This window comes from Tachyglossus aculeatus, chromosome X4 (genome assembly GCF_015852505.1).
Source record: "Tachyglossus aculeatus isolate mTacAcu1 chromosome X4, mTacAcu1.pri, whole genome shotgun sequence".
NCBI lineage: Eukaryota > Metazoa > Chordata > Mammalia > Monotremata > Tachyglossidae > Tachyglossus > Tachyglossus aculeatus.
The window spans coordinates 46,383,569-46,405,130 of NC_052098.1; the positions used below are offsets into that span (position 1 = coordinate 46,383,569).

At 47.2% G+C, this 21,562-nt stretch overlaps 1 protein-coding gene across 2 annotated transcripts in view; it reads left to right on the forward strand.

The window, feature by feature from the left end:
* The window catches only part of CORO2A (coronin 2A), a 233,507-nt gene that overhangs the window by 126,386 nt on the left and 85,559 nt on the right, over positions 1-21,562 (forward strand). The window contains exon 1 of one of the 2 annotated variants that reach the window (XM_038769944.1): positions 6,511-6,528. The exons of the other annotated variant lie outside the window; for it this stretch is intronic. The gene's annotated coding sequence lies outside the window, so the exon portion shown is untranslated. Of the gene's footprint in view, positions 1-6,510; positions 6,529-21,562 lie in introns of those variants that run through there. 2 annotated transcript variants of the gene reach the window in all.

Consider the following 21,562-nt stretch of genomic DNA (forward strand, 5'->3'; position numbering starts at 1 on the left):
AAAAAGTGTAAATTCAATCTACTCAGCGATTTAAATACGGCAACCTGTATGTACATCTCAAAACTGCTGCCCTCGTTCCCCCTCTGAGGAGCTGCTTCAGCTGTGTGACTTTGGGCAGGTCATTTAACTTCTCTGTGCCTCAGTTCCCTCATCTGTAAAATGGGGATTAAGACTGTGAGCCCCACGTGGGACAACCTGATCACCCTGTATCCCCCCAGCGCTTAGAACAGTGCTTTGCACATAGGAAGCACTTAACAAATACCATTATTATTATTATTATTATTATCTTGCTTGTATTCATTCATTCAGTCAGTCGTATTTATTGGGCGCTTACTGTATGCAGAGCACTGTGCTAAGCGCTTGGGAAGTACAAGTCGGCAACATATTCTGTCTCTGGTGGTGGTTCTGGGATCACTTTGCCTGCAGCTAGGATGATCATTCTGTCATTTTACCCCAGACATCCCCCTGCCCAGGATTCATCAGGCACAGGGCGCCTCTGTGTCCGGTATTTTTATTTAAAATGCCCAATCTCCGTCAGCCTCGACTCCGGTGGGTTAGAAATGGCTCCTATGTTTATTTATTTATTTTACTTGTACATATCTATTCTATTTATTTTATTTTGTTAGTATGTTTGGTTTTGTTCTCTGTCTCCCCCTTTTAGACTGTGAGCCCACTGTTGGGCAGGGACTGTCTCTATATGTTGCCAATTTGTACTTCCCAAGTGCTTAGTACAGTGCTCTGCACACAGTAAGCGCTCAATAAATACAATTGATGATGATTTATGGGGAGTTGGGAAGGCAACACAGAGTAACGCTCTGATGTCATATCTATCTCCTGAGCCAGTCCTCAAAATCTGGAACTTTCAGCCTGAAAAAACCATTTTCTCAGTCACAGTGGAACTGGAAGTCTGCAGAAAGTCCTTTTTCTGGGCCGGAAGTCAAGGCTTCGAAAGGTGTAAACTCTACCCTCCAGGGTACAGAAAGGGCCCAAAGGAGAGAATCTAGCTAATTAGTTTTGCCCCGTAAAAACGATCCACTTGAAAATTTAAGCCCCGTCGCGGTATTCCCTTCCAAATCAGTTTAAATGTAACACCATAGCTCCCAATTCGAATTTATTCTGTGTATTCGAACTAATATTCTCAAGGTATAACATGGCAATCTCCGTATTTTTCACTGCACATTTTCATCCATTAGGCAAAATAGAGCTGTTCCCCAGCTGCTAGAGGGGCTAAAGATCAGTTTCCCATATGTTTTGGCTACCTGGATAGAATTGCTGGAGACTAAAGACACAATTCTCTAGAGGAATAGATATCCTAATGGTTCAAAAATGTGCCATTAGTTATCTCTATTGAAGTAGCAGTGGGCAAGAATGTGTTTACCCACTCTGTTGCAGCATACTCTCTCCAGCACTTAGTGCAGTACCCGGCACACGGTAAATGCTCAATAAATACCAATTGTTGATGGATCGATTGGAGAGATGGAGCGGGAGGCACTTAGGGAAAGAGAGGGCATCTTGCATTAGAAAATCCCTTGAATCCCAAACCCCGAGAAATCTTCGCTCTCAAGCGGCCTTGAAGTGGGACAGATTTGCACCTTAACAACTATGATGCAGGCTTGTGACCCAGTCCGATTGAGAGGATTCTGCGTTTCCACAAAGCTTCCTCCACTGAGCCCTGCAAGAGTTCGTATCTCCCCCTCTGCCTGGGCCCAGCCCCCTTTTCCCTCACGTCTTATGTTTCTTGCATATGTTCCTCACAATAGGCTGCTGCAGTCAGGAGAATTATCTAATGTCACTTGAAATGATACTCCCAGTGGGGAGGCAGATGGCAAGTGTTTGGAAATCTGTTAGGCGATTCAGCCTCTCAGGCCAGGCAGATAGTGAGGAGAGCGGGGATGTAGTCCGAAGAAAGCAGTGGCAAGCAAATCCATGTAAACAGACCTAGTTTTACAGAGAAAAGTGGAGGTTTCCATTCCAGACCAAAAACCCCTCAGCCCCCCTTGGAAGAATGAGACCCTCTGGAAAGTGAAATCTACTGTCCGCCCAGCTCCCCGGGGGAGGGAACAGGGGAAATGATGATAATAATAATAATGGTATTTGCTAAACGCTACGTGCCAAGCACCGTTCTAAGCGCTGGGGTGGATACAAGGTAATCATGTGGTCCCTCGGTCGTAATGCCCATTTTCCAATTGAGGTGATTGAGGCACAGAGAAGCTAAGTGGCTTGCCCAAGTACACACAGCAGACAAGTGGCAGAGCGGGGATTAGAACCCATGTCCTCCGACTCCGGCTCTCTCCACTAAATCATGCCGTTTAACTGATCTGGGGCCTTCTTCACCTGCTAGTCAGGCAGGTCTACAGGAGGACCAAGGCTCATCTAGCCAGGGAAACACCTGAGGTGGAGAACATTAGCACGGTTAATTGAGCCCCTTCTCTAGGCCGAGCACTATCCTAGACACTCGGGAGCCTACAGTGAAAGTGAAAGACAGGGGTCCTTGCTCATGAGACTCTTCCCATTCAATAAAGGAGACAAGCAGGAATGTACTGTTAACCGCATGGTAGGTTAAAAGCTAAGAGGATTGCTACAGACGAGAAGATCCAGAGTAAAAATAATAAGAACTGTGCTGTAGGTTAAGTGCTTACTATGTGCCAGGCGTTGTACTGAGAGCTGGGGTGGTTACAAGCCCGTCGGGTTGGCCGCAGTCCCTGTCCCAGGTGGGGCTCACGATCTTAATCCTCATTTTACAGATGAGGGGACTGAGGCACTGAGAAGCGAAGCGACTTGCCCAAGGTCCCACAGCAGACAGGCGGTAGAGGCGGGATTAGAACCCAGGTCCTCTTGGCTCCCAGGCCCATTTTCTATCCAGTAGGCCGTGCTGCTCGCTGATTAAATCCCGGCTCCACCAACTGTCAGCTGTGTGACTTTGGGCAAGTCACTTCACTTCTCTGGGCCTCAGTTCCCTCATCTGGAAAAGGGGGATTAAGCTTGTGGGACAACCTGATCGCCTTGTATCCTCCCAGCGCTTAGAACAGTGCTTTGCACAGAGTAAGCGCTGAACAAATGCCATCGTTGTTATTATTATCGTTATTAAATAATAGTCTGAGGAATCTAAATACGCACAAGTATGCTGAAGTGGCTGATGGGGTGGTGTGAGCAGGAAGTTACGATTCATCAGAGAAGAGGAGACTTTTTAGGAAGGCTTTGAAACGGGCAAGGAGCAGGGATTGGAAAGAACATGTAGAGAAACAGCGTGGCTCAGTGGAAAGAGCACGGGCTTGGGAACCAGAGGTCATGGGTTCAAATCCCGGCTCCACCAATTGCCAGCTGTGTGACTTTGGGCAAGTCACTTCACTTCTCTGGGCCTCAGTTACCTCATCTGTAAAATGGGGATTAAGACTGTGAGCCCCCTGTGGGACAACCTGATCACCTTGTAACCTCCCCAGCACTTAGAACAGTGCTTTGCACAGAGTAAGCGCTTAATAAATGCCATCATTATTATTATTACCTTGTAACCTCCCCAGTGCTTAGAATAGTGCTTTGCACAGAGTAAGCGCTTAACAAATACCATCGTTATTATTATTATTATTAAATGATAATCTGAGGAATCTAAATACGCACAAGTATGCTGAAGTGCTTGACGGGGTGGAGTGAGCAGGAAGTTACGATTCATCAGAGAAGAGGAGACTTTTTAGGAAGGCTTTGAAACGGGCAAGGGATTGGAAAGAACATGGGCTTAGGAGTCCAAGGATCTGGGTTTTAATCTCAGTTCTGTCACTTCCCTGCTGTGTGACCTTGGGCAAGTCACTTTACTGCTCTGTGCCTCAGTTTCCTCATCTGTAAAATGGGGACTCCATATCTGGTATCTTCCCTACTCAGACTGTGAGCCCCGTGTGGGACAGGTACCGGATCCGACATGATTATTTTATATCTTCCCCAGTGCTCAGTACAGGGCTTGGCACAGAGTAAGCCCTTAACGAATACCACAGTTACTCTTACAGTTCTATTATTTGGACGATCAGAAGGGGACGGGGACTCCAGGCAGTTAGAAAGGCGTGAGCATTGGGTCATTCATTCAATCATATTTATTGAGCGCTTACTGTGTGCAGAGCACTGTACTAAGCGCTGGGTCAGTCCAGGAGTTTCAAGCAACTCAATCTTTTCGGTTGCCTGCCTGTGAAAGTTCAACCACTACCTTGGGCTTTGAAAGGTAAATTAGATGGAGAAATTGGAGAGTATTTGGTTATTAATGTGGTACCTAATTGTGCCCATCTTGGATGTCCCAGTGGAAAATGGCTGGGACTCCTAAAATCTGGTTGCTATTAAAAAAGCAGAACCGTGCTTTGCACATCATAAGCGCTTAACAAATGCCATCATTATTATTGTCATTATTCAGAATTCAAAGAAAAGCAACATCATTTTCATTTTTTTTCAATATCGATTGAAGCGCCATAGAGTGCCAGGCAGTTTACTGTGCATCCGAGGGGATTGAGCTCATTCATTCATTCATTCCACCGTATTTATTGAGTGCTTACTGTGTGCAGAGCACTGTACTAAGCGCTCGGGAAGTCCAAGTCGGCAACATTAAGCGCTTGGGAGAGTACAAGATAACAGAATTGGTAGACACGTCGCCTGCCCTCAAATGAGCTTACAGTCTTGAGGAGCACCTATTGAGTACCTACTGTTCACTTGGAAGTCAGGTTAAAAAATGTCTTGGATCACGGAGGTAGATGATGATTCATAAATGAAGACCAAGCCTTGGGCCAGTCACGAAAACTTTAGGACTGAGAACCTGTGAGGAGGAGTTGATTATAGTGCTACTGGTTTGCACAGTTCATTCACAGTCCCTCATCTCCGCGAGCCACGTTCCAAATGAGGCAGTGGGTGCGAGAATCGGATATAAAATATCGAACGCATATAAAAACATGCAAACACATAGACCTTTGAGCTCTTAAAAGAAAAGAAGAGTTCGTTTGGAAGAGCAGAGGAAGTAGATTGTTTCAGGTATTTGGAACAGTCCAAGAAAAGGCTTGGAAGCAGGAGAGGAGGGGTCATTTATAAGGAATTCAAGAAGGGTTGCTTGGCTAGAAAAGCAAGAGAAACACAATAATGAGTATCCCTTCCCAAGAAGAGATTGAAAGGATTTGCATTCCTGCTGCCCGTTGAGTAAATGAAAGATTCCAAACACTCGGATTTTTTTTACAGTATTTGTTCAGCGCTTACTATGTGCCAGGCACTGTTCTACGTACTGGAGTAGATACAAAATAAAAAGGTTGAACACAGTCCCTGCCCCGCTTGGCGCTCACAGTCTTAATCCCCATTTTACAGATGAGGTAACTGAAGCACAGAGAAGTGACAGCAGACAAATGGCAGAGCTGGGATTAGAAGCCAGGCCCTTCTGATTTCCAGCCCCATGATCTATCCACTAAATCATGTTGCTTCTCTGTGTGGGGGTTACCAAAGCTGTTAAAATCATTGTCAACCTTGTGAATGTTTAATTCTAGTTTAGAATGTGCCCCCTCATTACTCTAGCCAGAGTAAAGATGATGCCTTCTCAGGAAGAATGTGTATGCCCTGCTCACCTGATAAGGCCCGTATCTAAGCCCTCCTTGTATATTCATCCCCCCCACCCTCAATCTTGTCTCACAGAGCTGCATTTTCAGTTTGGGGCTGGGGCCAGGCTCGTGGCTTTACCTCCGCAGGGCTCCTTGCAAAAGCCTGGCTTGGAAACAGAAAGAACATCTTTATGCCATGGCTTCAGGAGAGGCTGGGCATAATCCAGAAGGCATCCCGCCTCCGGAGGGCTGGCAGTTGGAGAGAGAAACTGAGGACTGTGAAGGTGGCCAAAGGGTGGGGTGGCAACATCCATCATGAATAGTTTTCCCCTTCCCTTTTTTTCCCTTTCGCAGAGGATCTTCGGACATGTCGGTCTGATGCCCATGGCTTATGTTGCCCTGTTGCATTTGGCTTGGATTATGCACAGTTTGAAGGCAGGCCCCTGTGGTAAATCAGACACCCTGTGGTTTGGGGAAATGAGACTGTACGTGGGCATCTATCCATCTGAGCTGCTTCCCTGCCCAGTTCTAAGTGGAGAAGCGTGTGGAATGCCTCTCCCTCTCGCTCTCTCTCTCTCTCTCTCTCTCTCTCTGTGTCAGAGCTGGAAAGCAGTGTTGAAATAGAAATGCAAGACAGAGACTTTTTGGGTCTTGTGAAGTAAACAGTTCCTCTTAGCTATCTCAGAAGTGTGGATATTGCAAAGAAAATCCGTCACTCCTGCACTGCCCCATGGAAGGCAGTCCAGAGCTGTTCTTTCTGGGTGAGTCTGTTTTCTGATTTCAACATCCCAGAATGTCATGTGGTTTTCCAAACTTCCGTTGAAAACCCATACTCTTGACCTCATTATTACTTTGTAGCTGCAGGGAGATCCTTTACTTCTCCCTAGCTTGCCTTTAAAATGATTTGCATGTTTTGAAGTGCTACTTTTCTCTGATCACTGCAGAGTTGGTGGCCAATTCACTCAGCCTAAAGCCGAGGGTAAGTTCTTTTTGTGATTTTATGTGAGTCAGTTGTGTTTAAAAGTTGTCTGGAGACTTAGCGGGGAGGAAAACTGAAAGGTGGTCTTCAGAAGCTGAAACTAAAATTGAGGGAGAAAAAAGGCATTAAGTGTTTGCAATATGCTAGTCAAACTAACATACTGGAGAAGCAGTGTGGCTCAGTGGAAGGAGCACGGGCTTTGGAGTCAAAGGTCATGGGTTCAAACCCCAGCTCCGCCAATTGTCACCTGTGTGACTTTGGGCAAGTCACTTCACTTCTCTGGGCCTCAGTTCCCTCATCTGTAAAATGGGGATTAAGACCGTGAGCTCCCCGTGGGACAACCTGATCACCTTGTAACCTCCCCAGCGCTTAGAACAGTGCCTTGCACATAGTAAGCGCTTAATAAAAATGCCATCATAACTTGCAAAGCAGCATGGCCTGGTGAATAGAGCACGGGCCCGAGATTCAGAAGGACCTGGTTTCCAATTCCGGCTCCACCGCTTGTCTTCTGTGTGACCTTGGGCAAGTCACTTAACTGCTCTGTGCCTCAGTTACTTCATCTGTAAAATGGGGATAAGTACTGTGAGCCCCATGTGGGACATGGATGGCATCCAGTCTGATTAGCTTGAATCTGCCCCATTGTTTAGAAAAGTGCCTGGCACATAGTAAGCGCTTAACTACCGTGTAAAACAAAACAAAAAAAACAAACCTAACTCCACGCAAAGTGATGATGGCACCTGGTATTCACACTCTATATTACTGAACGTTGTCTGCCTCCTCCCTTGAAGTTCAGGTTCATTTTAATTTCAAGGTAAGTTTAGTCCTGGCTTAAAAGAAAATCAGGGGAGACCATTAATCTCAGAGGACTTATGGAAAGCTCAGAGTTAGGAGAACTACAATATCACGCTAGGATTGACAGATAAGAGCTGCCCAATGTTCCTGGGACCTTGACTTGATTTGTTTTGTTAAGTAATGGCATCAGACAAATATTTGATTTCAGTGCTAGCACTTACTACTCAACCATCTCAGACAGATATCTAATTGGGTTATACAAAGCTCTAGTGATGATGGTTTCAAGGACTTCTGCTTTTTTTCCTTTCTTTGGTTAGTGACCCACCCTGTCCAGGGGTGATTAATCGCTGCAGTCTTAACTCAGACTTTTGAACTTTCAAAACCATCTGAATTTTGCTTATGGTGTTTAAGTGCTTACTGTATGTCAAGCACTCTTCTAAGCATGTCCCCCGTAATGCCATGCCTGCCAAATATCGGATTTTAAAGAATTATTTCCAAGTATTTGTGACATCTTTTGGAGATCCCAAGGGCATGTCCCTGTCGCCCTGTTGCTGATTACTAAAGAATAGCGCCATCAGCAAGTGTTTGAAAAACCAGACAGCAGAGCCAATTTGAAAGCAACAGCTGGGCAAAGGAAAATGACTTTAAAAAAACACATCGGGCCAAAAGAGTCCATAGAAAGCCCTGTCTCTCAGTGGAGTGTTTTATTTAGTCTGTGTAGACACTTCATCTAAGTACTGAATCCTGAAAGCTCCAGTGGGAGGGAGTCCTGTGTTGAACCAGTTCATTTTTACAGTGCCCTGCAGGCAAGAGGAATTGATTTCCCTCTAACTTGCCTGATGTACTGAGGGAAGTTACCCTGTAGGAAAACATCAAATAAACTGGCACCTACCATTTGTGCTAGCCAGTGATAACCAGTGAAAATCTCACCTCTTGACCTTGTATAAATAATCGTCAATAATCAGTTAATCAGTCATTGGCAGTGTGCAGAGCGCTGTACTAAGCGCTGGGGAATGTACGATACAACAATCGCTGCCCGTAAGGAGCTTACAGTCTGTAGGGGGAGACCCGCATTAAAATAAATTACATATAGAGGAAATAATGGAGTATAAGGATATGAACATCAGTGCCATGGAGCTGGGGTTAGTATCAAAGGGCTTAAGGGTTCACAGCCAAGTGCTTAGGTGATGCCGAAGGTAGGGTGGATAGGGAAAATGAGGGCTTAGCCGGGGAAAGCCGCGTGGAGGAGATGGGGTTTTTACAAGGGTTTTGAAGATGGGGAGAATGGTGGCCTCTCAGATATACAGCGTGGCTCAGTGGAAAGAGCCCGGGCTTTGGAGTCAGAGGTCATGGGTTCAAATCCCGGCTCCGCCAGCTGTCAGCTGTGTGACTTTGGGCAAGTCACTTCACTTCTCTGGGCCTCCGTTCCCTCACCTGTAAAATGGGGATGAAGACTGTGAGCCCCCCGTGGGGCAACCTGATCACCTTGTATCCCCCCCAGCGCTCAGAACGGTGTTTGGCACATAGTAAGTGCTTAACAAATACCATTATTATTATTATTATAGACAAGATCTAGGTAGAGTGAATAGGTCGGAATTAGAGGAGTTTGTACATATTTATTGCTCTATTTATTTATTTTACTTGTGCATATTTATTCCATTTATTTTATTTTGTTAATGTTTTGTTTTGTTGTCTGTCTCCCACTTCTAGACTGTGAGTCCGCTGTTGGGTAGGGACCGTCTCTATATGTTGCCAACTTGTACTTCCCAAGCACTTAGTACAGTGCTCTGCACACAGTAAGAGCTCAATAAATACGATTGAATGAATGAATTTATTGTTTGTACATATTTATTACTCTATTTTACTTGTACATATTTATTCTATTTATTTTATTTTGTTAAAATGTTTTGTTTTGTTGCCTGTCTCCCCCTTCTAGACTGTGAGTTCGCTGTTGGGTAGGGACCGTCTCTATATGTTGCCAACTTGTACTTCCCAAGCACTTAGTACAGTGCTCTGCACACAGTAAGCGCTCAATAAATACGATTGAATGAATGAATTTATTGTTTGTACATATTTATTACTCTATTTTACTTGTACATATTTATTCTATTTTGTTAATATGTTTTGTTTTGTTGTCTGTCTCCCCCTTCTAGACTGTGAGCCCGCTGTTGGGTAGGGACCGTCTCTATATGTTGCCAATTTGTATTTCCCAAGTGCTTAGTACAGTGCTCTGCACACAGTAAGCGCTCAATAAATACGACTGAATGAATGAAAAGGAGAAAAATGTACGGGCTGGGCAATAGCAGGAAATCAGAGAGGTAAGGTAATGGGGAGTGAGCTTATTGAGTGCTTTAAAGCCGACGGTAAGGCGTTTCTGGTTGAGTCAGTGGTGGACGTGCTACCTTTGGAGGGTCTTAAGAAGTGGGGAGATGTGGACTGATGGTTTTTGTAGAAGAATGAACTGGGCAGCAAAGTGAAGCATGGGCTGGAGTGGGGAGAGACAGGAGGCGGGGAAATCAGGAAGGAGGCTGATGTGGTAATAAAAATGGCATTTATTAAGTGCTTACTCTGTGCAAAGCACGCTGGGGAGGTTACAAGGTGATCAGGTTGTCCCACGGGGGGCTCACAGTCTTAATCCCCATTTTCCAGATGAGGGAACTGAGGCCCAGAGAAGTTCAGTGACTTGCCCAAAGTCACCCAGCTGACAGTTGGCGGAGTCGGGATTCGAACCCCTGACCTCTGCCTCCAAAGCCCGGGCTCTTTCCACTGAGCCACGCTGCTTCTCTGGTAGTCGGAGTCGGGTAGGATAAGGACTTGGATCAGCATGGTAACGGTTTGAATGGAGAAGAAAGGACAGATTTTTGTGATGTTGTGAACGTAGGACAGGATTTGGTGACAGATTGAATGGGCAGGTTGAATGAGATGAGTCGAGGATAACGCCAAGATTACCGGCTTGAAAGATAGGATGGTGGTGTTGTCTATGGTGAGAGTAATAGAACATTCCTAGATCCGGTAATAACTTTCACTGCGAAACCCTGGCCACCTCATGCTCTGGGCCTCAGTCTCTCCACCTGTAAAATAAAAATAGAACATTTTTGTTGTTCCCCTACCCCATGGAGGTGTGGTGAACTTTCTTGACTTACGCCGTCGAGTGGTTTCCGACCCATAGTGACACCACGGACACATCTCTCCCAGGATGTCCCGCTCTCCGTCTGCAAACGTTCTGGTAGTGGATCCACAGAGTTTCCTTGGTCAAAACACTTCCGCGTAGAAAACTCGAGTCTCCGCCCTCGACTCTCTCCGGCGGCGCCGCTGCTGCCCAGCACGGGTGAGTTTTGACTTGTAGCCGATTGCCTTCCACTCGCTAGCCACTGTCCAAGCTAGGAATGGGATGGGTAGGCCTCTGCTTGATTCTCCCTCCCGTAGCCAAGACTGGTGGAGGACTGAGAGGGGGTGGTGAACTTTAGCCAGCCTGAATCTCCCTCCCTGGGTAAAAGGAAGTGGGCTTTGAGGTCAGCAGCCGAGAGGGGAGACCCACTAATTCCTCTCTCTCTCTCTCTTTCTCTCTCTCACACACACACGAACAGTGGCCTTGTTTGAGGGTTTCTCCATCCACCACAGCTCCTGACATCATCCCTTCCAAAGGGAGCAGGGATGAAGCAGAACCTGAGCAGTTGAGGAAGCACTTGGGAAGGCAGTAGCTTCCTGACTGCCCTCTTTTCTTGCTTAGGGATCACCCCAGGACCCAGAACCTGAATGATGCGGGGATGATTGCTAGCACTTGGAGCTAGCAATGCAGCTTATTCTTCCCTCCTAGCGAGAGCAGCGGTGTGGCTCAGTGGAAAGAGCCCGGGCTTTGCAGTCCGAGCTCAGGGGCTCAAATCCCGGCTCTGCCAGTTGCCAGCTGTGTGACTTTGGGCAAGTCACTTCACTTCTCTGGGCCTCAGTTCCCTCATCTGGAAAATGGGGATGAAGACTGGGAGCCCCCCGTGGACAACCTGCTCACCTTGTAACCTCCCCTGTGCTTAGAACAGTGCTTTGCACACAGTAAGAGCTTAATAAATGCTATTATTATTATTATTATTTTATAATCCTAGGCAAAGGGGGGAATCGGGGAGGGTCTTCTCCCTGCAGAGCTTGGACTAAGTGCATTTCCCAACCAACCATGCAAGTCAGATCCAATCAATGTGTTGCTCCAGAAAAATATAAGTGAAAACCTGGAATAATAAATGAGCAACTTGCCAAGTCCTCTGAACTCTAGGAAGAGGAGTCACCTGAAAATTTAAGTACAGCGCACATATTTTGTTCACACTGTTAAATTGTCTTCACACACCCGCACCTCATTTTCCTGTTTTTGATTAAGAGCAGCACATTCTTCAGTGATGATGATGATGGCATTTGTTAAGCGCTTACTATGTGCAAAGCACTGTTCTAAGCGCAGAGGGGGTTACAAGGTGATCAGGTTGTCCCACTGGGGGCTCACAGTCTTGATCCCCATTTTCCAGCTGAGGGAACTGAGGCACAGAGAAGTTAAGTGACTTGCCCAAAGTCACACAGCTGACAGTTGGCGGAGCCGGGATTTGAACCCATGACCTCTGACTCCAAAGCCCGGGCTCTTTTCCACTGAGCCACTGCTGCTTCAGTGCCTTAGGCAGCAGAGAGATGCTGTCTCTTAAAAGACTTACTTAAAGCAGATATCGATAATCCAAGGCTGGGAGTTGGGGGGCACTTGGTCATTGCTGCTGGGCACTACTGTAGTGCACTTGTGCTTAGTACAGTGCTCTGCACACAGTAAGCGCTCAATAAATACGATTGATGATGTAGTGCACTGCTCACTGCCCCCTTATTTCTTCTGCCCACCAGAGTGAAGCAGAGGAAGCAGCCTTCAGGACATGTCACCCCCCTCCTCAAAAATCTCCAGTGGTTGCCTATCCACTTCCTTATCAAACAAAATCTCACCATTGGCTTTAAAGCTCTCCATCACCTTGCCCCCTCCTACCTCACTTCACTTCTCTCCTTCTACATCCCAGGCCGCACACTTTGCTCTTCTGGTGCTGTCCTTCTCACTGTGCCTCGATCTCTCCTGCAGTCCTTCCTCTGACCTGGAATGCCTTTTCTCCCCAAATCTGCCAGACAATTACTCTCCCCCGGCTTCAAATGCTTACTGAAGGCCCATCTCCTCCAAGAGGCCTTCCCAGACTAAGCCCCACTTTTCCTCATCTCCCACTCCCTTCTCCGTCACCCTGCCTTGCTCCCTTGGCTCTTTCCCCCTCTCCCTGTCCCAGATCACTTATGTATACATCTGTAATTTTATTTATTTATATTGGTGTCTATTTGTATTGATGTCTGTCTCTTCTCCCCCGGCCCCCTGACTGTGAGCTCGTTTGGGGGCAGGGATTGTCACTCTTTATTGCTGCACTGTACTTTCCCAAGTGCTTAGCACAGTGCTGCACACAGTGAGCCCTTCCTAAATACGATTGAATGAATGAAAGCATGGCCTCAGCATGACCCTGCCCCCTCTTCACATCCCCAATATCTCCACCTTCTTCTGACTTCCAACAGAGCTATTGTTGGGTATGGGTTTTTCCCTGGGGCTAAAGGAAAGGTCAGTAGGCCCTCCAAGAGATAAAAGAAGTCTGGCTAATAGTCATCAAGGGCCCTGATGAACAGCCAACTGCCCTACTAGACTAGCCAGAGACTGCAGTGAGAAGCCTTGCAGACCCAGACAAGCAGTTAATAAGTGTTCATTCAGTGCCCATCATGTGCAGGGCATCATACCTAGCTCTTGGGAGTTAGTAGACAAGCCGACCCCAACAAGAAATGGCCCTGTCCTGGGCAATCTTGGCAGAATTTACTTTGAAAATTCATTCAATAGTATTTATTGAGTGCTTACTGTATGTGGAGCACTGTACTAAGCGCATGGGAAAGTACAATACAACAATAAACAGTGACATTCCCTGCTCACAATGAGCTCTGAGTCGAGAGTGGGGGAGACAGATATCAATGCAAATAAATAAAATGATAGATATGCACATAAGTGCTTTGGAGCTGGGAGGGGGGAAGAGCTAAGGGAGCAAGTCAGGGCAATGCAGAAGGGATTGAGGAAAAGTGGGGCTTAGTCTGGGAAGGCCTCTTGGAGGAGATGTCCGGGACTGAGATGAGCCACTGTGTCCCTGCGGCATCCCCATTCCCCCTCTTTGTCACTGCTACCCGAATGCCACCTGGGCAGTGGTGGTGACGGCGAGGTGCAATGCAGCAACTGCAACACCGACAAAGATGAGTTTGGTGAGGTGGGAATGACAACTCGGCGCGGTGGCCTGTGGCTCTCCCTTCGCCCTCCCCTCCTTGTCACAGTATCAGGGCAGAGCCCAGAGCGGCAACCCACGGTGGCCATCACAGCCACCAGATTCTAGCACCATCCATGTTGTGTTGTCAAAAGACAACGAGGAGCTGTCCAAATCCCATTTAACAATTCACAATTCTCCGCGTCGGGTAGTAATAGGATTTATTGAGCACCCCCCGGGCACCTGCTGGGGTGCCTTGCTATAAAATTAAGAAGTGGCACATTCCGTCTCCACTTGGAGCGTACACTCTAATGGGGGAGACAGACATAAAAAGTATTTATAAATAGAATGGTCAAAATAAATTATTGAAGGTACAGTTAAATAGACATATGTACAAAAGTATGGAGGATTAATCTTAATTATATGTTGCCAATTTGCACTTCCCAAGCGCTTAGTACAGTGCTCTGCACACAGTATGCGCTCAATAAATATGATTGAATGAATGAATCTAAGTAAGAACCCAAGTGCTGCTAGAGATGCCTGATGGATTTGGACAAGTTGGGGTTCTGGGACTGTCTCTATGTGATGCCAATTTGTACTTCCCAAGCGCTTAGTACAGTGCTCTGCACATAGTAAGCGCTCAATAAATACGATTGATTGATTGATTGATTGGGAGTTAGGGAAGAAGGATAAGGTGGGCTTTCAGGAGGGCATTGCTTATGATGATGACTCCTGGATTTAGGGAGGAAGGGAGCAGGCCTGGAGGCAGAGAACCTGGGTTCTAATCCTGGCTCCTCCACGTGTCTGCTGTGTGACCTTGGGTAAGTCACTTCACTTCTCTGTGCCTCAGTTGATGGGTATTAATAATAATAATGGCATTTGTTAAGTGCTTACTATGCACAAAGCAGTGTTCTAAGCACTGAGCACTGTTCTAAGCTGCTCCAAGCACTGTTCTGAGAAGCAGCATGGCTCAGTAGAAAGAGCATGGGCTTTGGAGTCAGAGGTCATGGGTTCAAATCCCAGCTCCCCCAGTTGTCAGCTGTGTGACTTTGGGCAAGTCACTTCACTTCTCTGGGCCTCAGTTCCCTCATCTGGAAAATGGGGATTAAGACCGTGAGCCCCCCGGTGGGACAACCTGATCACCTTGTAACCTCCCCAGCGCTTAGAACAGTGCTTTGCACATAGTAAGCGCTTAATAAATACCATCATTATTATTATTCTAAGCGCTGGCACTGTTCTAAGCGCTGAGGCTGTGAGCCCTATGTGAGACAGGGATTGTGTCCAACCTGATTATCTTGATCACCCCAGTGCTTAGTACAGTGCCTGGCACCTAGTAAGCACTTAACAAATATTTTTTAAAAAAGGGGCGGGGGGAGAGTTCCAGGTCAGAGGACCACCATTAGCGAGGGGTTAGGTTGGTTGAGACAAGAGTGAGGCACAGTCCGTTTGATTTTTAGACTGTGAGCCCACTGTTGGGTAGGGACCGTCTCAATGCGTTGCCAACTTGTACTTCGCAAGCGCTTAGTACAGTGCTCTGCACACAGTAAGTGCTCAATAAATACGATTGATTGATTGATTGACTGATTGATTGAGACCCAGAGCAGAACCTTGCAGAACACTAACTGTTAAGGGATTAGTGGCAGAAGAGGAGCCAGGAAATGAAACTGAGAAGGAGTGATCGGAGAGGCAAGAAGATAACTAGGTTAGTACCCAGTCGGTGAGAGTGAGGCCTGTTAGTGTTTAGAAAAGGGAGCCGTCCACAGTGTCACAGATAAGAGTTTTTATCACCAGTCATTCTCTATCTAAGGAATGATCTGTTTTGCTTTGCCGGTATCTTAAAAAACATGCCTCTGCTTTTGTTTGTAGATTTGAGTTTCTTGAAGATAGCCATCATCTTTTTTCCTGCTGGGAAGCTAACCCTGTTTAGTCAATCCCCGGGGATCTTGTCGAACTAAAAATGTCTGGTGGGACCCCCCCACCCCCAAAAAAGACAAGTCTCACTTGGTCGAAGTTGTGGCAGTAGAATAGAGCTCAGCAGCAGAGAAAGCAGCAGCAAGTAAAGCCAGGGAAGCTGTGACCCTAGTGCCACCTTTACCATCATTCCTGCATCTGATGATGATGATGATGGTGGTGGTAGTGGTATTTGTTAAGCGCTTACTATGTGCAAAGCACTGTTCTAAGCGCTGGGAGGGATACAAGGTGATCAGGTTGTCCCACGGTGGGGGGGCTCACAGTCTTCATCCCCATTTTCCAGATGAGGTGACTGAGGCCCAGAGAAGTGAAGTGACTCGCCCAAGGTCACACAGCTGACAAGTGGCTGAGCTGGGATTCGAACCCATGACCTCTGACTCCCAAGCCCGTGTGCTTTCCACTGAGACACGCTGCTTCTCTGCCACTTCCATTCATTCAATTGTATTTACTGAGCACTTACTGTATGCAGAGCACTGTACTAAGCGCTTGGGAAGTACAAGTTGGCAACATCTAGAGACAGTCCCTACCCAACAGTGGGCTCACACTCTAGAAGGGGGAGACAGACAACAAAACAGAACATATACAACAAAACAGAACATATACAACAAAACAGAGCATGTACAACAAAACTTTGCCACGCCCTCCACCATAGTAATGATAATCTCCAGGGTAGCCTCTGTGTGTGTGTGTGCGCGGGCCTGCACATGTGTGTTTGTCTGCATGTGTGTGCTTCCATGTGTGTGCCTGCGCACACCAAGGTCATCACCCCCACCTTTCTGTCGTCATCTGCTCTCCCTGTCATTCTGTCTTTGCCCCTGTTTGTCTTTCGGTCTCTTTGTCTCTTCTGCCTTCCTTTCCTGCCTTTTTATAGAGAAGCAGTGTGGCTCAGTGGAAAGAGCCCGGGCTTGGGAGTCAGAGGTCATGGGTTCGAATCCCGACTCCGCCACATGTCGGCTGTGTGACCTTGGGCAAGTCACTTCTCTGAGCCTCAGTTACTTCATCTGTAAACTGGGGATTAAGACTGTGAGCCCCCCATGGGACAACCTGATCACCTTGTATTCCCCCCCAGCACTAGAACAGTGCTCTGCACATAGTAAGCGCTTAACAAATGCCATCATTATTATTATTATTATTATTATTATTATTATTATTATCCCCACTATACTTGGACCTTTGGCCCTGCCTTCTGAAAGCCCCACCCCAATCCCGCTCGGAGGGCTGGAAAAAATGATTTCCTTTCCCAAGGGCCCCTTCCCCATTTCCCTCTGGTGAATGCTAGCCGTCTACCTGTCCATACGGTACTTTTTCCACTTCGCTGGGGAAGAATTCTGTAGAAAGCCAAGGCAAGGAGACTTTGCACTCCTGGGTCTACCGGAATGAGCCATTCATTCATTCAATCGTATTTATTGAGCGCTTACTGTGTGCAGAGCACTGTACTAAGCGCTTGGGAAGTACAAGTTGGCAACATATAGAGACGGCCCCTACCCAACAGCGGGCTCACAGCCTAGAAGGCGGGCTCACAGTCTAGAAAAGCCAGGTTTTAATGGCCCCGAAAACAAGCAGCTACATGGGAATGCTACAGCAGGAAGCAGTACAAGCTCCGCCCAAACTTCTGATTCCAATTCCAAGGAGGAAAAATGTCATTCAGGCCTGGCTCAGAACAGCAGAGCCCCTTAGAAGCTCAGTCCTGGCTAATAAAGTTTTCAAAGGCTTTTTAAAATCCCAGCAGTTTAGAGAAGTAGCTGTGCATCGCACCGAAGCACTCTAGCAGTGTTTAGGCTCCTGCCAAATAACGGGTGCAATTTTTTTGTGTGTGTGTATGTGTGTGTTTGTGTGTCAAAGAGGGGAACCTGAATAAGAGGAGCAAACCACAGAGCCATTCCAGAGAGCGGTGTCTCATGAAAGTCAAAGGATGCCCCTGAGGCACTGCTCTGCCTGTCCTTTCACATGTTGCGTAGGTGAATGGCTTGCCAAACCTGGCCTATTGTTAAGAAAAAAAAAAGCATAGGGCCAAGAAAGGAAACCCAAAACCTTGCCCAAAGCCCTTTGAGGCAGATGTTAAAAGCGCCGTCTGTGCATCCCAGAGGCAGTGGGCAGGCTCATGCACGATTGCCCTTTCTTCCCAGCACTCAGGTTTTAAAGTGAGAACAGTATGAGATGGAAGATTCTCCCACTTCATTTCAGGAGGGTCTGAAATCATCATTTCTTCGACTGAAATAATAGACATATCCTACCACATAGTCACCAGATAGCCCACACTGGGCAATACAGTTAATGCTATTAGGACTTGCCCCTGTCAGAGAGGCTAGATCCCACTTTTGGCCGGGGGTGGGCCGTTGTGGTGGTAGTTCAGTAGCAGGAAGGAGAAAGAGACTGCATAGCTTCCTCCTCCTCCTCCACTTCTTCAATGCTACTGGCCATTACTATAACCACCACCCCTGAATTGTCCCATGTGGGGCCCACAACTGTATCTTTCCAGCTCCTCCAGAAACTCCCAATCAATCAATCAATCAATCAATCGTATTTATTGAGCGCTTACTATGTGCAGAGCACTGTACTAAGCGCTTGGGAAGTACAAATTGGCATCACATAGAGACAGTCCCTACCCAACAGTGGGCTCACAGTCTAAAAGGGGGAGACAGAGAACAGAACCAAACATACCAACAAAATAAAATAAGTAGGATAGAAGTGTACAAGTAAAATAAATAAATAAATAAATAAATAGAGTAATAAATATGTACAACCATATATACATATATACAGGTGCTGTGGGGAAGGGAAGGAGGTAAGACGGGGGGATGGAGAGGGGGACGAGGGGGAGAGGAAAGAAGGGGCTCAGTCTGGGAAGGCCTCCTGGAGGAGGTGAGCTCTCAGCAGGGCCTTGAAGGGAGGAAGAGAGCTAGCGCGGCGGACGGGCAGAGGGAGGGCATTCCAGGCCCGGGGGATGACGTGGGCCGGGGGTCGATGGCGGGACAGGCGAGAGCGAGGTACAGTGAGGAGATTAGTGGTGGAGGAGCGGAGGGTGCGGGCTGGGCAGTAGAAGGAGAGAAGGGAGGTGAGGTAGGAGGGGGCGAGGTGATGGAGAGCCTTGAAGCCCAGGGTGAGGAGTTTCTGCTTGATGCGCAGATTGATTGGTAGCCACTGGAGACCTTCATGCATGGCTTCCTCCAGTGAGCCAGTAATCAATCAATCAATCAATCAATCGTATTTATTGAGCGCTTACTGTGTGCAGAGCACTGTACTAAGCGCTTGGGAAGTACAAGTTGGCAACATATAGAGACAGTCCCTACCGAACAGTGGGCTCACAGTCTAAAAGGGGGAGGGTGGCTGACAGGTAGCCTCACCACTTCTGCTGGGTGTCAACAACAGCACCAGTAAGCCGCCCAGCCTAGCTAGCACTACCACCACCTTTCATTCATTCATTCAATCGTATTTATTGAGTGCTTACTGTGTGCAGAGCACTGTTCTAAGCGCTTGGGGAGTCCAAGTTGGCAACATCTAGAGACGGTCCCTACCCAACAGCATGCTCACAGTCTAGAAGGGGGAGACAGACAACAAAACAAAACATATTAACAAAATAAAATAAATAGAATAAATATGTCCAAATAAAATAGAGTAATAAATCCATACAAACAAATATATATATATATATACACAGGTGCTGTGGGGAGGGGAAGGAGGTAAGGCGGGGGGGATGGGGAGGGGGAGGAGGGAGGCAGAAGCAGCAGAAGTCCAAAGCAGAACTTCCCACTCAAACCTGTCCTTCCTATATCTTTCCTATCACTGTAGAAAATACCATTGTCTTCCTTCCCTGTCTCATAAGCCCATAACCTTGGTGTTGTCCTTGACTCATCTCTCCAGTCATATCCCGACTGGATTACTGCATCAGCATCCTTTGTGATCTCCCATCCTCCCGTCTCTCCCCACTTCAGTCTATACTTCACTCTGCTGCCCGGATTATCTTTCTACAGAAACGCTCTGGGCATGTCACCCCCCATCCTCAAAAATCTCCAGTGGTTGCCTATCAACCTTCGCATGAAACAAAAACTCCTCACTATTGGCTTCAGAGTTCTCCATCACCTCACCCCCTCCTACCTCACCTCCCTTCTCTCCTTCTCCAGCCCTGCCCGCACACTCCGCTCCTCTGTCGCCGCTAACCTCCTCACTGTGCCCTGTTCTCGCCTGTCCCGCCGTCGACCTCTGGCCTGGAATGCCCTCCCTCCTCATATCTGCCAAACTAGCTCTCTTCCCCCCTTCAAAGCCCTACTGAGAGCTCACCTCCTCCAGGAGGCCCTCCCAGACTGAGCCCCACCCTTTTCCTCTGCTCCTCCTCCCCTCCCCATCACCCCGACTCCCTTCCTCTGCTCTACCCCCTTCCCCGCCCGCCAGCACTTGTGGACATTTGCACATATTTGTTATTCTATTTATTTTATTAATGATGTGTATATATCTATAATTCTATTTATCTATTTTGTTGCTATCGATGCCTTTCTACTTGTTTTGTTTTGTTGTCTGTCTCCCCCTTCTAGACTGTGAGCCCCTTGTTGGGAAGGGATTGTCTCTATAGTTGCCAAATTGTACTTTCCAAGCGCTTAATACCGTGCTCTGCACACAGTAAGCGCTCAGTAAATACGATTGAATGAATGAATGAATCTCTCTCATACGATTTCTCTCCCCAACTTCAGAGCCTTATTGAAAGTACATCTCCTCCAAGAGGCCTTCCCTGACTAAGCCCTCATTTCCTTTTCTCCCACTCCCTTCTGCCTCACCCTGATTTGCTGCTTTTATTCACACTCCCTCCCAGCCCCACGGCACTTATGTACATATCTATAATTTATTTATATTAACGTCTGTCTCCCCCTCTAGACTGTGGGCTCACTGTGGGCAGGGGATGTGTCTGTTATATTGTTATACTATATTCTCCCAGGCACTTGGTGCAGTGCTCTACACCCAATAAACTCTCAGTAGGTCGACTGATTGATTAACCTGGGAATCAGAGGACCTAGGTTCTAATCCTGCCTCTGCCACTTGCCTGCTGGGTGGCCTTGGACAAGTCACTTAACTTCTCTGTACTTCAGTTTCCTCATCTGTAAGGTGGGGGATTCAGTGCCCGGTCTCCCTCCTGCTTAGATTTTGAGCCTCGTGTTAGGACAGGGACTGTGTATAGCCTGATAAACTTGTATCTACCCCCGCACTTAGGACAGTGCTTGAGACATAGTAAGCGCTTAACAAATGCAATAAAAGTCATAGTAGTAATGATTGATTGAGCGATAAAAAGAAATTCACTTACAAATGCAAATCTCTCTCCTGTTCTTGACCGCATCCAGAAAGGCTCCCTCTGTTTCCCTTGCTTTGGATCACTCAATTGATCAAACAATCACTGGTATTTATTGAACATTTATTGAAACGCTCTGGGCATGTCACTCCCCTCCTCAAAAATCTCCAGTGGCTACCAGTCAACCTCCGCATCAGGCAAAAACTCCTCACTCTTGGCTTCAAGGCTGTCCATCACCTCGCCCCCTTCTACCTCACCTCCCTTCTCTCCTTCTCCAGCCCAGCCCGCACCCTCCGCTCCTCTGCCACTAAACTCCTCACTGTGCCAAGTTCTCGCCTGTCCCGGCCGACGTCCTCCCCCTGGCCTGGAATGCCCTCCCTCCACACATCCCCCAAACTAGCTCTCTTCTTCCCTTCAAAGCCCTACTGAGAGCTCACCTCCTCCAGGAGGCCTTCCCAGACTGAGCCCCCTCCTTTCTCTCCCCCTCCCCATCCCCCCCGGCCCTACCTCCTTCCCCTCCCCACAGCACCTGTATATATGTTTGTACAGATTTATTACTCTATTTATTTTACTTGTACATATTTACTATTCTATTTATTTTATTTTGTTAATATGTCTTGTTTTGTTGTCTGTCTCCCCCTTCTAGACTGTGAGCCCGCTGTTGGGTAGGGACTGTCTCTATATGTTGCCAACTTGTACTTCCCAAGCGCTT